Below are 17892 nucleotides of genomic sequence, written 5' to 3' on the forward strand. Positions count from 1 at the left end.
ACCGCGAAGCTAGTGGCACTATTCGGGCCAAGATCGACCTGATGGGCGCGCGTATTGGAGCTGGATAGGGGACGATAGGGGTACGAAGAGTGAGCCCAAGGGTAGGTGTGTCCTGATTCCTAGCAGTCAGGCGGTCCCTGGGTATTGTGGTCCCTGTTTGTCCCATGACTTTACCGAAATAGTGCCATTTGTGATCTAAGTGACCCTGACGAGGGAAGCGTGGTTTGTGTGTGGAATAAATCGCCAGCTGGTTAGGAATCGATTCGAATCGCCATTGCTCCTAGACAGTGAGCACTTGACTCGAGCTAGGGCATCATAGTAATGATGATGGAACATGGATGGTTATGTGGATTAAGTTGGAAGTGCTAAATCTGAGATGGTAACTTGGATGTTAATGGTTAATCAAGTGATTGCTTTAGCATATGTGCTTACCTAGACTAATAGGTTATAATAAAGATGCTACAAAAGTACTTAAAATGGTTTATTCATGATAACTTATGCTTTCCGCAAATGAGTCAAGCTAGCCCACCAAAAGAAAGCCTTGCATACTCCTTGGTGTCGCTTTATTTCTGTTTAAGTCGAGTAAGTCTGGCTGAGTATATTCTCGTACTCAGGGCTTTGTTTCCATTGTTGTTGTAGATGGTCAAATGTACTATGGTTACTGCATCCACTGTCTCTACCTAGCTATGGACGACAACTAGGACCAAGGGCGTGCTCATTCCTTACGTCTTATCTACTGCTTTTGTGGGACTTGATCACTATATGACACTGTATCTAAACTAAGTGTGCTTGTGTGGTTCGAGAACTAATTGCTTCCGCTACTTATGATGAACTTGGTTTGTAATAACTTTATGTTCTAAACTCTGATATATTCGAATGAAGTTGCGAACTTTATGTAACATATGAATAGTGGCTGCTAAACTTGTACGGTCTTGGCTTGTATGTTGGATGGTTTGAAATCCTTCGTGATTTCACGGACTACCGGGTTCATATGGACTTAAGTATGTTAATTTATCTGTGTCGGTAGGTGATTTTCTTACTTAAGCCTGTATGAATTGGTCGGTTCTGCCACAGAAACCGGCCCTAAACCTTAGGCGATTTGATGGATCATAGGTTATTAATGCCTTTAGTTGGGTATGGCTACTATCGGTACCCGACAATAATCTTGTGTGTGGCAATGTTGGTTCACAGTTCAATTTGAGCCCCTTCGATGTCTTTCTTAACTGGTTTGCTGTAGTAGGGCAATGTGATTTCTCATTAGTGTAAGTTAAAGTTGTCAACCACAAGGCCACAACACACTGACTTGAATGGTTTCAGCTCCTTACATAGTTCATACGTTGCGCTATGATAATCCTTTGCATTGGGCGCATCGACTAGCATTTTTCTCGAAAGAGCGGAGTGCTCTCTGCGCCGGCCCCTCCCCATTTAGAGTTCTAGAGGCTAGACCAACTTTTCCTCCTCCCTCGCCAACCTCATCATCCAAAACCATGGTTGCCCTTTCCTTCCATGTGGGAAGCTTGGCGCCCTGCTTTGCTTTTGCCTTTCCCTTCCTTTTCCACTCCCAGCTTACCACCACCTTTCCCGTGCCATTTCCACTCCTACCTTACACCAAGTGTAGGTGGCCGCTAGTGAACACAACGCCGAAAGCCATGGAGAGCAAGCGAAAGGTGAAGAGCGGGTAGTACTCTAGTGAGATGCGATGAAGCACTAGTATGATGTTCAAGTCATGGGCTAGGAAGAGATGTGGGAGCATGGAGGGCGTCTACAACGACGAGCTTGATGGCGGGACCACCGACATCAAGCTTAATGGCGAGGGGAGAGGCAAAGGGGCGTCGGCGATGATGGGAGCGTGAAGGGTGTCCTTAGTGGCAGAGGTGTGTATGGGGTGGCATCGACAGGGGGGGTCCATCATGCGGGAGAGATATTTCTTCCCGAGCCAATTGGATGATGACAAGTGGAACATCTACAGAAATAAACGGTGGGTTAACCCAGACCGTAAAATGTAGATCATACGGTGCATATTAATTTTGCGTGGGGAGATATTTCTTTTTTTTTATTGAGGGACGTGGGGAGATATTTCTTTCCAAGCCAATTGAACGATGACACGCAGGTTTGTTAAGAAAAAAAATAAGAAACAACAAGAGATGGGCCAACAAAATAGAAAAGAAGAGCGGCCCACGATCCCAGCCAGTTGAGAGGAACGCGGGCTATGTGAGTGGCCCGTTGGGTGAGCGCACCGCCTCATCACCACCACCGCCTCATCAGTCCATACATATAAGGGGGAAGTCGGAGTTTGCGAGTCACATTGCGGCGGCGGCGGCGGCCTCTTTTGTTTTCTCATCCTGCCCGGCGGATCCCCAAAATCAATCCCGACATCCTCGCCGGCCAAACCAGACGCCGCCTCCCGGCCCGCCGACTCTCCCCACGCTCTCCTCCAAGCCAATCCCTTACCCGTCCACGCTTTTACTCGAAGCGCGGAGAAGTCCCGAGGTTAGGGTTTCCTGATTCTACTTGGATTAGGATCTGATGTCGGCACGGGGTCCTGCGCGCTGAGCTAGCGGCTTGCGTGAATCCGGATCCGGAGCTGCTGGTGGTGAGGCTGATGGAGAGAGGCGACAGAGCGTTCGACTCCGCGTTCGCCCTCTGACCATCGGGGGAGATGCCATGGTGGGGGAGAAAACAGGAGATGCCATGGTGGGGGAGAAAACAGGAGATGCCATGGTGGGTGAGAAAACAAGCGCATGGACGGGTAAGAAGAAGGCAAAGGTCCAAAGCGCACCTACTTCTGAGGGTGTCGACATGACTGCTCCTATGATCAGCACTGAACCCGGACCAGAACAAGGAGCGGGGCGAGTTGAAGGCTTTGATTGGAAGCAGGTCGAAGGCTATGATTGGACCGATGCTGATGTCAATGTGGAAGTCGATTCCTTTTTTAATTACTTCGGCCTTCCTGACTTAGATGATGACTTTTGGGTTTTAAAACGATGACCAACAGACTGAACAAGTCCAAAAACGCCTCGCCATAGCTCACATCAGAGCTCACAAGGTAACCATATAGTACATCGGATGTGTACAATTCTGCTTTCCGCACTTGCATCTGTTTAATATACCCCTTATGCCTTGCCTTGCTTTTGCTTTTGCCGATATATCAAAGGGTGCTGGGCTGAACGATGCACAGTTGTTGTCCATACTCGAACAAGATGGGCCTTTCCGACCTTACGAGCGTGATCCCAAGTGGACCTTCGACGTCGAACGCTCCAAGATTGCTGGATTCCAGGACTACCAGCGTCTCATTCTCCTTAATGATCATGTATGTAACACTTAGGCACTACTATTTCTCAGATCCATTCTTGCTGCTAAGCCCACGTCATCGCATTTTTAGTTCGAGATGCATTCTGTTTTGAGCCACATTAAACAGTCTGTGTTGCTCTGGATCATCTATATTCGCTCAAGGCTTTGAAATGGAGTGGTGCCTTGTCTATGTGGCTCTTTGCAAGGGCTGTTGTCGTAAGTTGTCTCCCTGTCAATGCAGAATTGACAGAGCTAATGCAGTGGGAGTGGGACATCCATAAATAAATTACACCCAGCAGTTATAAGTTGGCACCGGATTTACTTCTTTTCCCCATGTCTTTGGTGCCCACCACTTGTGCTATCAGTAGTGACGAAACAAAATGTGTAATTGTTATTTTTTTTTTCTTCGTGCAGCGTTACCAAGACTGGTCTTATTATTACAATGCCTTTAGTACACTTGAGAGTGATCAACAATTTGTCCGCTTGTGGGAAAAGCTATTAGATAAAACCAAGGTATAAGCGATGTTATTGATTATGCACTTCTGGTCATATGCCAATTTTGTTTTGATAACCTTTTTGTCACATGCAGTGGCTTCAACATTACCACAAACTCACACCGCAAGAGGTACACAGCCCCTAAAATTCTCTTGTGGTTAATAGGCTTGTTGAATGTGTTCGATGCTATCTCAGTCTTCACACCCTAAAGTGGTTTCATTTATTTTTTGTTTAGCGGAGGAAAATGGGCCGTGTGACCTACTATCACGCAGCGAAGATTAAAGCAGATTACCCCCAAATTTATTCGAGGTTACTTGGTCCTTTCTTATTGGTAACGATCCTAGCTCCTCAACATATTAATGTGTTGGATATTGCAAGTGATAGTATTCGACAATTACATATCGCTTTTCTTTTCAGGAATTTTTGGATAGTGTTAGGAGTGATCATTTTTATGCTCGTCTCTATTTTGAGATCTGGAAACGGGTTGCTAAGCAGAAGGTTTGGATTTTTGTCTGAATATGCAGAACTAAGAAATTTACAGTGCTTTTTTTTTTCAATTTGTTCTGGCTTTATATGTTTATTAATCACAGGGTCATTTTTTCCCCTTGAACATTGTTTAGATGAATTTCAAAGATGCTTTGGATGAAGTGAAGGACAAAGCCATGTGGCCCTTCCAGTGGCCTGAAGTGAATGCTGAGCTAGAAAGTGATAATGTAAGTCTAAGTCGCCCTTGTTCACAGGCGTCATTCGCTTATATATTGAAATTTATTCTGTCCTATCCCCAGTGCCTAATTCTTTCATATTTTTCTCTCCAGTATAAAACATGTGTGGATGGCATAGATAAAAATGTAAGCTATTTTTTTCTTGGAGATCAGTGTCCAACTGGAATTTTTCTTTGCACTAAAGCAATTCTTGTCTGTATGTAGCTTGAAGAAGGTGAAGCTTATTGGTTGATCTTCGAGGCTGTCAGAAAACTTGTTAGTTGATTCTTTTTTTCTTTTGAGATTTTAGATGTACCTTTATTCTGGTTTTTAATGTGTTCCAAATATTTGCTTGACTTCGCTTATCTGGAAGCTAAATTCATTTGCAGGTTCTAAGGCTCAAGACCTATTATGAATATGCCAAAAACAAGTTGGATATTGCAGACAAAATGGGTTTGATACGCTCCAGCCCCCACACAAGTATGTAAATTTTGTTAAGAATCATGTCAGATTACATGCTTATTATTCAACAAGACCAGACTACCCGGGGGATTCTAACATAGCCTGTATAACTCTACTTTTAGGCTCTACCTGACGGAACAGTATGGAGGCCGCCACTGCAAAAATCAGGGAGGTCAGGAGATGATAGCAAAGGAAGGGTGGGCCTTTGATGTTGATCTGTGCTAAACCCTAAAAGGGATCCAGTGTTTATTTGATGGTTTAAGTTGAGTAGCTTCCTTGGATATACTGGAAATGCATGTTCCAAGTGTTTGTGTTAATCTTCATCCGTTGTGCGACTGCTATTTTTATGTTAATCTGTTTTTTTCTGTGCTATCACCCGTTGTGCGACTACTACTTTTTAAAATTTAGTTTGCTTTTAGTTTGCTTTTCTGAATTTTAGCCCCTTGCGTGTTATTGCGTCTCTAGTTTAGACCTTATCCTCGGTTCCTAGTATTTTTTTCTTTTGACGGGCTTCCTCGCTCACTTTGCTACAAATAAAAAAGAAAAAAAAGAGCTGGAGTACGCAATATTGGCCGATTTCACATGCCGTAGTGCTGTTGCATTTGTCCATAGGTCGTGCAGATTAGGTGAACTATTCGTGGAGCTCACTGTACTTTTTATTCCGTGTTGGAAGAAATCATGGCGGATAGCTAGCTGTACGTACTTGTGGCCTGAAGATGCAGAAAAAGAAATAGAATCGATCATGATGCTGTTTCGTTCAGTAAAATCGGCATTGCTGCAGGGAACAACGCAACAGAGCAGCAAGCTGCTGATGGACAAGAACGTTCGTCTCGCAATTTACATCTAAACTGTGCAATTAGATTTTTATTTCGTCTATATTTAATACTCCATGCATATGCCGCAAGATTTGTTACCGTAGTTTTTCGTGAAATTTTTTTGAAACTGAATAGGGCCTAAATGATGACACACGGGCCATGTACGGTGACAAAAAGTGGGGTTAACTCAGACCATAGAAAGAAGATCTGACGGAGTAAATTAATTTTACTGTCGTGGATGGGCTGAGCGGCTGCCGACCCTTAGGGTCTTAGGCCCCGTTAGTTCTCTCCCGAAAAGTCGGTGTCATATCGGATGTTTTATGGGATGTCGGAAGAATTTTCGGATACTAATTAAAAAAATAATTACATAACTCGTCTGGAAACTACGAGACGAATTTATTAAGCCTAATTAATCCGTCATTAGCATATTGTTACTGTAGCACTTTAGTGTCAAGTCACGGACTAGTTAGGTTCAAAACGTCTGTCTCGCAATTTACACGCAAACTGTGCAATTAGTTTTTTATTTCATCTATATTTAATACTACATGCATGTGCCGTAAGATTCGTTACTGTAGTTTTTCGCGAAAAGTTTTTGGAACTAAACAGGGCCTTAATAAGAAGAAATGGTGGTATGTGCAAATCTTTGGACCTCCTTACTAGGTTCATCAAACAACGATTCTGTGCAATGTCAAGTAATTAGCTTACACTAAAAATTAGAGCTTATTCATTTAAGTTTGTATACAGAATTCACATGTTAGCTTTATGGCTCCTGTTTACTCTTCTGATAGCCTGTTAGTATATTGAAACTGAGAGCCCGATGTGCAATGTCAATCCGTAGTTTCTTAATTATGCTAATGCGTTGAGTGTACTTAGTTGTTCTCTTACATGATCATATCATACCACAAAAATGTGTGGGCACCAGGTTTACAACTGTGTTTTTAATAGTCAATGTATGTGCTTACAGGATAGCCTTATTAGAGGACTTACCCTCAGCAAATAGAGTTCTTACAAGCGATTCAGATTCAGTGATGTAAATATATAATCTCGGAGGATAGTGCAAAAAAGAAATAGCCTTAGTAATTGGTCAACGATACTTTCTTATGGTAACTCACAATGCTGAATGCTTGCCGAGAAAAGAACAAGCATTGCCTTTGGGTTTGTTTTGCTTCACTGTAGTAGAACATTTATCTGTGCACAAGGATTGTTTCTAAATATCTAACATTTATTGCTTACTGTCATTCTTTTTGCAGAAAAGAAGGCAGCAGCACGAGCACATTCCAAACATCTGCCAACCTTCTGTAGAAGGTACAATATTTTTCTAAAGAATTTTAAAAGATTGACTGATAGAATATGCAACATTTATTGTTCGAAATTTTCAGTAATTTTTCTTTAATATTTAGCCGATGTTGGTCAGGCTAAGAGCGCATTATCAATTCTTATCATCATTTTGTTATACAGATATAGATCCTACATGGTGTTAGTTCACTTGGCAAACTTTGTCAACTAGATGATATAGAGAAAGGTCCACATAAATATCATGGCGTTCCTTTTCAATCTGATAGCTTAATGTCTTCTGTCGAATCCAAGTTATTAGATCTATCCTAATTGTATAAATCTAAAACTTAATGACCCATGCTACCTTTTTTTAAATGAAATTACTAATAAGAGTTGTAACAGGGCTCTTGCCCAACTTTCTTCTTCTTAATACAATGAAGTGTAGCTCTTCTGCATTTTCGAGAATTTTTTTTACTAATAACAGGTAGCCAAAAAACATGAGAGAATTACCTGGTAGCTTAATGTCATTTGTCGCTCAGGTTACAGTGTTTAGTTTAATAGACTACTCTCGAGCTCACTCTCTCTGTGCATGCTTTCAGGACACTCCTTGAAATGGTCTGAACTTTCAGAAATATTTTTTTGGTTCAAAACTTATAGGCTCCATTTCAGCATGTAATGGCCAATCTTGCTTTTTATAAGTACCTTTTGGACATCACTGTCGTCATTTCAATCGAATTTTTGTTAGCCTATGTGTCCTAATTTGCAATTATGCCATATCCCTTTTCAGCTTGATTTGTGACCGCGGCAACGCGCGGGGTTCCGGTTAGTTTTATTATACATTACAACCTTCTTTCTACTGAGTTGATCATAGTACTGTAGTACATCAACATTGTCTCATTTACTCACAATCTTAATAACATGTTCGGTTCTGATGTAAGTTATATAGTTTATTTGTGTTTCGAACATGGTGACCTAGAACAATTTTCTCTAGAAATTAACATAGATCCAGCAGTTCTTAGGATGCTCAAATTTTCTTTCCATTCTGGCATATTTTTTAGCAGCCTTTTTTTTAGTTTCAACACTACAGCAACAAGAGCACTGTTTTAGGCGTTTGCTCAATTGCATGTTTTACTTTTTTTAGCCTTGACAAACATTTTTATCCGTCCTTTGAGCCCATGCCGAATCAAACCATGACTGGTCCAGAGTTAATCTGTAGTGAAATGTTTCACCCTCTTGTTTAATAATGGGTTAATTGGATAGGTGCCATTATAACTATCGCGGATTGAAAAACTACCATTACTATTCATCATATTGGATTGATGCTATTACAATTCTTTGTGCATCTGACATACGCCATTCTATACGCTCTGGACAGCATCGGACCCACATGCATATGTCCGTGTGTTTGTATGGTCCATAATATCTCTGCTACTCCCCACTCTCTATCTCAATGACACGAGGGCCCTACACGTCATCCCCTTCCTCTCTTCTCCTTCCACCAGCTCGGCCAAACCTCCACCGGGCCAAAAGCCGGCGAGGGGCCCGACGAGCGGCGGTGCGGCGAGGTACCCAACGGACATGGATAGCAGCGAGAGCAGAGGACATGGTGGGCGGGCCGGCGAGCAGGCTGGTGCGGGTCGGCGCTCTGGCGCGGCCATGGTGGCTGCCTGGCTGGCTGGTGAGCTGCGGGTCGTACGGGATGGTGCGGCGAGGTCTTGGAAGGTGAAGAGGAGGGGCAGCTCGAGCAGGATATTCGTTGCCGACGAGCGCTAGCTGCGAGAGGGAACGTACAGCTGCTGCACCGGCAAGCGCAGGAGGGTGCACAGTGCGGCGGCGCTCTGCTCGCCGGCCCCGAAGCATGGCCATTACCAACATCGGAGACATCTGGTTGCTACTCCACGAATTCTGGACCTGCACCTGCTGCTACTTGATTTTGCCCACTTGATTGAGGACTGTACAGTCCTATCCTGACACGAGAGCGGAGAGCACGAGGAACAGAGATTGGATCACCTGCACTTGTGCTTCCAGTGCTTGCAGCCGCAGCTGTCCATATCTCTCGCGTCGCACGAGCCAGCGCACGGGAGGGGCGTGAGGCATATCTCTCTGGTGCCGCGCGAGCCAGCCACCGGTCCTGCACCCCTCGCCGGCCATTGCCTTGCGGAGATTAGGCAGAGCTGGAGGAAGGAGAAGAAGAGAGGTACAGTCCTCAATCATTGAGATAGAGAGTTGGGGAGTGGCAGGGACATTTTGGACCATACGAAAATACGGACACCTGCATATGGGTCCAATGCTGTCTAGAGTGTACAGAATGGCGTATCTCAGATGCACAACGAATTGTAACAGCACCGATCCAATATCATGAATAGTAATGCTATTTTTTCAAATTGTGACAGCTGCAATGTCACCTATGCAATTAACCCTTTAATATATGAAGAATTCTACTCAGCTTATAGCTGGCAATGGCATAAGACTAGAAGTTTGGTTTGGGGCATTGGGTGTTTTGCACAATGGGCTTCTTGCAACATCATCTGGGCTTCTAGACAGATTATGAAATCAAAAACATTTTCCTAAAATGTGGTGAGCGCTACGCGAGGTGGCTCGGATGCAGCTAACGTTTATGACAGTGACAAAAAATGGACATGTCTTATTTAATGTACATTGCAGCACTTCACAAGATAACCTGTACTTACTGTGGAACATCCCAAGTAAATTCACGCCTTGTTTAGTTCTACCCCAAATTCTCAAAAAGTGCTACAGTACCTATCACATCGAATGTTTGCGGCCCGTGCATGGAGCATTAAATGTAGACGAAAAAAAACTAATTGCACAGTTTGGTGGGAAATTGCGAGATGAACGTTTTGAGCCTAATTAGTCCATGAATGAACACTAATTGCCAAATAAAAACGAAAGTGCTACAGTAGCCCCAAATTTCAACTTCCTGAAACTAAGCACGCGCTCATGTGATGAATGCGTTGTAGATGTCAATCAAATCTCATTTGTATCTTTTCCCTTCTTCAATACATTGTTGGATACTTGAATGGGTTGCATAACACATTCCAAAACAGCATTTTATCCCCCCCCCCCCAAAAAAAAGAGCTCCAAGTAACTGATGATTTGTTCTCTACTGCAGAAACTATCCATGCCACTGTTGTTTCTGTCAGTCATAACAACAGTAAGTGAGCTATCTTCCAAGCGTGACGATGAACCAGATAACAATACAGAACATTCTGAGACACCTTCTGAAACAAATGAAGTGGCACAAGGTTGGTTAAAACTTGAGAAATAAGCCAATAAATATCTGTTAGTTTATACAGTACTTTGCTGGTTTGTTGTCATTGAATTATGATATCATACTATTCTAGTTCTTCTGGCATCCTATCACAGCAATTAGATAGTGGTATGAAAAGTGAAGCCGGAAGGATTGCGAATAATGCGTGGATGGGCCCTCTCGGGCAGTATATATAGAGAGTACATAGACTTGGGGGGCAAGACACCTCCTTGGATACTTACGTCGATACCTCATTTACAATCCTAACTACCAAATATACTCTTAACAAAAGCCTGCCTTGTTTAATAACACAGTGGGTTTGACTTGTTTTAGCGATGCTGCTGACGGCACAAAGGAAATCGTGCAAGAGAACTGGCTTGTGTTACTTTTCAGGGAGCTTGACAAGCAAGGAATCGCTTTGCCCGAGAGGGCCCTGTTTAGTTCCCAACCAAAAATTTTCCATCCATCCCATCGAATATTTGGACATATGCATGGAGCATTAAATGTAAATAAAAAAAAACTAATCGCATAGTTTGGTTAGAAATCGCGAGATGAATCTTTTAAGCCTAATTAGTTCATGATTAGTCTTAAGTGCTACAGTAACCCCCGCGCGCTAATGCCAAATTAATTAGCTTAATAAATTCGTCTCGCAGTTTCCAGGCGAGCTATGTAATTAGTTTTTTATTAGTATCCGAAAACCCCTTTCGACATCCCATAAAACATCCGATGTGACACCTAAAAAATTTCTTTTCGCGAACTAAACAAGACCTAACTTTCTGCTATGTTCTTTGCTATTCATGTGCATCATATTTGAAACTATTAGAGTATTTGTCCTTGAGTTAGGATCTGAAACACTATGCAGCAGGCAAACAAGTTCATTGTACATTTTGCAGCGCTTTTTTACTGTACTTCTGAATATGGGGACATCAGTTTATCCTTAAGAAGAGAACTTTGATAGAAGTGCAGAAATATGTTACTGTCTATGTTATCTGTGTGAGGATAGACACAGCTTCTAAGTTCTCAATTTAATGAATTCTACACACTAGTTGTTATATTATGTTGGTAATCTTTTGATCTTGCTTGCAATGCTATTATCTACAAATAAAGAAGACATATAATATCATTTCATTTATGAATGCTATTGCCATAGTACACAGTAGTCTTTTAATCAAGCTGCCTTTATTAGGAAGGTAGCACATGTCTGAAATGAGCATCCTAGTTCCACACAACTGAGGCCCTGTTTAGTTGTTTCGCGAAAAGTTTTTGGGTGTCACACCGAATGTTTCATGGGATGTCGGAAGGGGTTTTCGGATACTAATTAAAAAACTAATTACATAACTCGCCTAGAAACTACGAGACGAATTTATTAAGCCTAATTAATCCATCATTAGCACATTTGTTACTGTAGCACTTTAGTGTCGAATCACGGACTAATTAGGCTCAAAACGTTCTTCTCGCAATTTACACGCTAACTGTGCAATTAATTTTTTATTTCGTCTATATTTAATACTCCATGCATAGGCCGCAAGATTCGTTACTGTAGTTTTTCGTGAAAAGTTTTTGGAACTAAACAGGGCCTGAGAATCTAGATGGATGTTTCAGGTTTACTGAAGATGAGTTACGTAGATTTTATGTCGCTGCAAATGGTGACTTTTCAAGTTTACTCTCTTCGGTTAAGAAGACAATTCGTTGGAGGGAGACGTTTCACATACTTTACATTGCAAGAACTTGATAAATGGTCTCACTTAGTCTTTTGGCATGGATTTGACACGATGCTTCAGCCTTGTTTAGTAATTCGTCTCGGACTTGCATGCTCCAGCATACCGCCTCGTGATAGACCCCGTTTCGGGCAAGCAGTAGGTAATTTCCCAAACTGTTCTGTCTATAAATTTATTTATGTTCTTGATGATTATCGTTCTCTACGTGATAATGTCACTATGGCCTCAAAGTTTACTGATGGGAAGTCAAACTCACATGTAGGGTGGGCAATGTTTTTCCTGCTTGCAGTAATCTGCTTCTTTCAATAGATCTTTTCTGCTAGCAACATATCTTCTATCAGTGGAACTCTTAGGCTCAGTTTAGCATTATAGTGATTTTCAAAAACATATCCTTTGTTTCTTTTTTTTGTATAGGCCTATTGGAATTAGTTGAAAACATTGACAGGGAGCGTCATCCCATGCCGGGCGTGGGGGCGCCTGCCTCTGGCCGTGTCTTCAGAACCGGCGCAACCGCCGGACGCTGCGCCGGTGGCGGCGACGGAGACGGAGCTAGAAAGACTTAGGGGGTACCTGGAGGTTTCCCAGGCCATGCTCGAGGCGGTGGAACGGGAGATGTAGGCCGTTCGCGACCAACAGGTTGCCACGGACGGCCGGGTGGCTGGTGAGTTCTCCGCCCGTTGTTCTAATTCGACTGCTTCTTTTCATTTTCTTACTTGTCCCGTTTGTGTGTTGGGCAGAGCTGGAGGTAGAGCTACTGGGGATCCGGGAGGCCACGGATGCCGCAGCAGGGTACGTTCATGCCCGCGGCGGGAGCCCGGAGCAGCACCTCCTTGACATCCCCAACCGCGTGCGAGACGCGGTGGAGTTTGGTGTCCACCGTGGGGCAGCGGTGGCCCTGACGGTGGCGCATGTGCGGTCGGGGCACGTGCTCCACCACCTGGTGGGGCTCCCGGAGGGCCAGGAGCTAGCCAACCATGATGGGTCTCGGGAGGACTTTGAGGAGGCAGCGGACGCCGTCGTCGATCTGGTTCCCGCCGAGGGGATCGTCGAGGAGGCCACCGGGGGCCTGGGGCCTTGAGCGGCCGCCAACATCAAGGTTGAGCCCTGCTGACCGGTGCTCCTTTGCCCAGCCCCAAGGACGTCGACGCCGAGGCCACCTTGATCCCTGCCTAGGATAGACTCTCGTATTTTGCATCAGCAGAAATATTGTAAAAAGGACCTATCATCTCTTAACGAATTGTGCCTTTTGTTAGCGTGAGTTACCATGTGTTTTTAATGATGTGTGACCGTTCGTCGGGTCGTGGTGTGAGCGTAGCCCCCGAGCCCCTGCTCGTTGTAGGGGTCCGATCGGGAGGCCTCTCGTCTTTGGTTCAGCCCCTCACGCGTTCCTCTGCAGAACGAAGGGGGTGAGCCAGATCATGCTATCCTCGATGGACGAACCATGGCGCTCAGTGAGCTATTAGCGGGTAGGTTTGAGTGGAGCCCCGGTCCCATCCGTTGGGCGCCGGCTAGTGGTCAAGCTGGTGATGCACTCCAACTTCTCGATGGCCGATTCATATAGTTCCCGGGGCCGTCCGACCGGTCTCGAGGGCTCGATGCCTTCCACCAAGGAATACCATGAATCTGTTATCCATGAGAACTCAAACATGGGTCAGAATGCCCTCGGTGCCCGCGCTAGGGTACTGGCCGCTAGTGTGCCCATCCCTTGCCACCCCTGACTCTAAGTCATCCTAAGGCGGTTGTCGAACTCCTAGTGGGCCAGCCTTTGAACCCCTGGACCGTAAGATGGGCCGTAGGGGTGTCTATAGCCCTATATCCCGTACTTACCTACCGAGGCCCACGTCTGGCCTGTGTAGGTGGAATGCGCCCGAGACCTGCATAGTAATGGAATAACGGTAGGCGTGGAGAGCGAGGCGAGCGGCACGGCATGATGGGACAGTTTTGCAGGAAATGCGTGTGCGGTTACCGAAGAGTTTGGGAATCGTGGGGAGCATACCGGGCGCCGCAATTAATGCGGGTGGTTGGGTTGCTGTGCGTCCCCATTTTTAAGCAGGCGTCCGCCCCTTCCTCCGTACGCCTCCAGCGATTCGCCTTCGTCATGCTCAAGTTTTTCATCTGCTAGAGCAGGAGAGAAAGAGAGAAGAGAGAAGGGCTCACCCAAACTCCGTCGCTGCCGCCATAGTTGCTGGAGTGATCTCCCCCCATCCCTGTCGATGAAACCATGGCCGCGTTCTTCCTTCACCAAGATGGAAGCGTTGCGGCTCGTCGAGGAGGGGTTCCTCCGCCCTTGGCTAGATGGTGGCGCACAGTCGGCGTGGGCCGTCCCTGGCAAAGAAGATGTGCCGAAGTGTCCCACCGGCTATGTTGTGAGCTTCGTGCTTTTCCACAAGCAGGGCCTCGGGACGCCGGCGAGCAACTTCTTCCATGGCCTCCTTCACCATTACAAGATCGAGCTGCAGAACCTGAACCCCAACTCGGTTCTGCAGATGGCGGTCTTCATGGTGCTGTGCGAGGGCTACTTGGGTATCAAGCCCAACTTTGCCTTGTGGAGACACTTTTTCTCCGGCTCCGTCTTCCTCAAGACGGTGAAGGGGGAGATGGTACCGGTGCCCATTGGCAGCTGCTCAATCTAGGTGCGCCAGAGCTGGCAGGATGGGTACATCTCCATGAAGGGCATGTCATCTAATAAGGGGTGGCACCATAAATGGTTCTACCTTAGGAATGACGCCGAGGCGCCCCTACCGGTGTTCACCGACCGTTCTTTCATGGTCACGCCGAAGCACTGGGGTTGGGGCCCCCTGAAAGCTCTAGTTTGGTTTTGGTGAATTGATGAAACCCTTAGTGCTAACCTAGTTTATGAAAGTGATTATAAGATAGGTAGCACTACTCCAAGTGATGAAGAAATGGTGAAGATCATGATGATGGTGATGATCAAATGCTTAAACTTGGAAAAGAAGAAAGAGAAAAACAAAAGGCTCAAGGCAAAGGTATAAATTATAGGAGCCATTTTGTTTTAGTGATCGAGACACTTAGCGAGTGTGATCACATTTAGGATCGATAGCCGTACTATTAAGAGGGGTGAAACTCGCATTGAAATGCGGTTATCAAAGTGCCACTAGATGCTCTAACTCATTGTATATGCATTTAGGATCTAGTGGGATGCTTACACCCTTGAAAATATTTGTGAAAATAAGCTAACATATGTGCACAAAGTGATACACTTGGTGGTTGGCACATTTGAGCAAGGGTATGATACTTCACCGACGGAGTGTAGTGCGGACAGTCCGACGGTGCCACCGGCGCCTAAGACAGAAAATACGAAGGTCACTATAAGTGACCGGACGATGGTCTCTGTTGGACCAGCGCGTTCGGTCAGTAGCAGCAGTGAGCGCGCGGTCTCAGTCTTCGACCGGATGCTGGCGCTAAAAGTGACCGGACGCTGGCAGGGTGCGTCCGGTCAATGCTGACGTACGTTGACGTGGGGCGCACAGAGGAGACATTGAGTGACTGAACGCTGGGAGAGTCCGGTCGAGCATGACCGGACGCGTCTGGTCGTGAATTCTCGCGTTTGGAACCTTACTAGAAATGACCGGACGCTGGAGTCCAGTGTCCGGTCATCACTTGACCGTTGAGATCGGATGATCGACATTTGAAGAGAGGGGACACGTGGCGTGCATCGCACGACCGGACGCTGAGGTCCAACGTCCGGTCAATATGACCAGAGCATTCGGTCACCCCGTGTTGTTGCCCAGTGAAGGAGTACAACGGCTCTATTTTGTGGGGGCTTCTATTTAAGCCCCATGGCCGACTCAAGCTCACTCACTTAGCCATTTTCATTGACATAGCAACCTTGTGAGCTTAGCTAAAGTCCTCTCACTCATCTCCATCATTGATCCATCATCATTGTGAGATTGGGAGAGAATTCAAGTGCATTGCTTGAGTAATTGCATCTAGAGGCACTTGGTATTCGTGTTTCGCTGTGGGGTTTACTTGTTGCTCTTGGTGGTTGCCACCACCTAGATAGCTTAGTGCAGCGGAGGAGGATTGGCACGAGTTGGTGATTGTTCGTGGCCATCTCCGATGATTGTGAGGGATTTGTACCTTCCCCGGCGGAGCGCCGAAAGGTAACTCTAGTGGATTGCTCGTGTCATTGAGTTACCTCACTTGTGGGTAGATTCTTGCGATGTCCAATTGTGTGGACGAGGTTCATGCAACACCTCTTAGCCGTCGAACCACCAAGTGTTGGTCGACACAACGAGGACGTGGCATGTTGGCAAGCACGTGAACCTCGGGAGAAAATCAGTTGTCACTTGCCCTTTTGTATTCTCTCAGTGATTGATTAAGTATTCATCTTGTGATTGGTTCACTACTCTACGTGACGACATAATCATCCTACTCACTCATTTATATTCTTGCAAACTAGTTATGGCAAGCTCTTTAGTGTAATTAGAATTGAGAGCTTGCTTTGCTAATTAAGTTCATCTAGTGGAGCTCTTTAGAGTAACAAGGTTGAGAGCTCTTAGTGAGTAGTATCATAGCAAGTTGTGTGACTAGCAATCATTGCAACTAGAATTGTTGGATAGATGGCTTGTAACCCTTGTAGAGCTAGAGCAACTTTGCATTTCGCTATTTGTCATACTAATCAATTTGCTCTAGTTGGTTTGTAGATTTTTAAATAGGCTATTCATCCCCCTCTAGCCATATTAGGACCTTTCACCCCCCCACCAAGGAGGGGAAGAAGATTGCCTCTCTTCTCTAGGCGGTCAAGCGCTTAGTGAATGTGGGGGTCATCGGGGCTAGAGTCATCACTGCGTTCCACACTCGGAGGGTGCTACCACTGATGTGGTGGGCACGCAGCCTGGACGAGATGGTTCCTGGTGCATCCCTTGAAGGGATGGTGTCCGACCGGGGGAGCTCCGCCGCAAGGAGATCAAGAAGTGCATCAGGTTGGCGCTCAGGAGCGCCCTCGACGACACCATGTTTGACGTCCATCCACCGATACAGCCCGACGAGGACTTTATCGAATTGGTGAGTGCTTTTCCCCTTTTTCCTCTCCTTGGATTAGCATCGCTCCTTCTTCTTCTCCCCCTAACCCGTAATGTACAATTGCTCTATTTAAATCACTTTAACTTACCAAGTTTATACAACCTAATGTACAATTGCTCATCTTCAGTTAAGGACCTAGCTCCTGCACCTAAGCATATTCTCAAGTTAGGCTAGCACCTAAACAATCAATAAGAACATTGCAACAAAGCATACACATAAACATTCGTATTTCAGCAAAACAGAGACTATACAGCGGTATAGTAAACTGATCATAACTGGAGATCTACAAATCGAAATGACAGACAACAAGATAATTTGGAAAGCTTATGAAATTTCCTATAATTCATTTTTAGACCACAAGGCATGATTCCAAACTTTACCAGGTCAAATTTACATAACCACATAATCAGGTCCAAACAAGACAGAGAGTAAGCAAAACTATGATCCAAGTTTGAATGACTGTAACTCCTAAACTACTAGGCCAAATGCCACTAAATTTTAACAGCAGCTAGATACATAAGTTATCTACAACTTTTATACTCACCACTTTCCCAAAAAACCAAATTATCATGGTGAATTTTGCAAAGTTCCCAGAACTATCTAGAAAGACATAATGCAAGAAAATAATTATTAACTTATGTTGCAAACATATAAATGGACAAAACCAACTTTACTAACTCATTACACATATCAAAATAACACCAGAAAGTAAAGTGTTCACCACCAATTCATTTCTTTTAATGCCTTTCTTAATTTATTTAATTGTTTAAGAGGAATAATAAACATATATGAAAACTGCATCATTTAATCTACAAACATTA

The 17892-nt window shown here is 44.9% G+C and overlaps 1 pseudogene; it reads left to right on the forward strand.

The window, feature by feature from the left end:
- The first annotated feature begins 2296 nt into the window (after positions 1 to 2296).
- On the forward strand, positions 2297 to 5321 carry LOC136479326 (uncharacterized; annotated as a pseudogene).
- The last annotated feature ends 12571 nt before the right edge of the window (positions 5322 to 17892 follow it).

This window comes from Miscanthus floridulus, chromosome 1 (genome assembly GCF_019320115.1).
Source record: "Miscanthus floridulus cultivar M001 chromosome 1, ASM1932011v1, whole genome shotgun sequence".
Lineage (NCBI taxonomy): Eukaryota > Viridiplantae > Streptophyta > Magnoliopsida > Poales > Poaceae > Miscanthus > Miscanthus floridulus.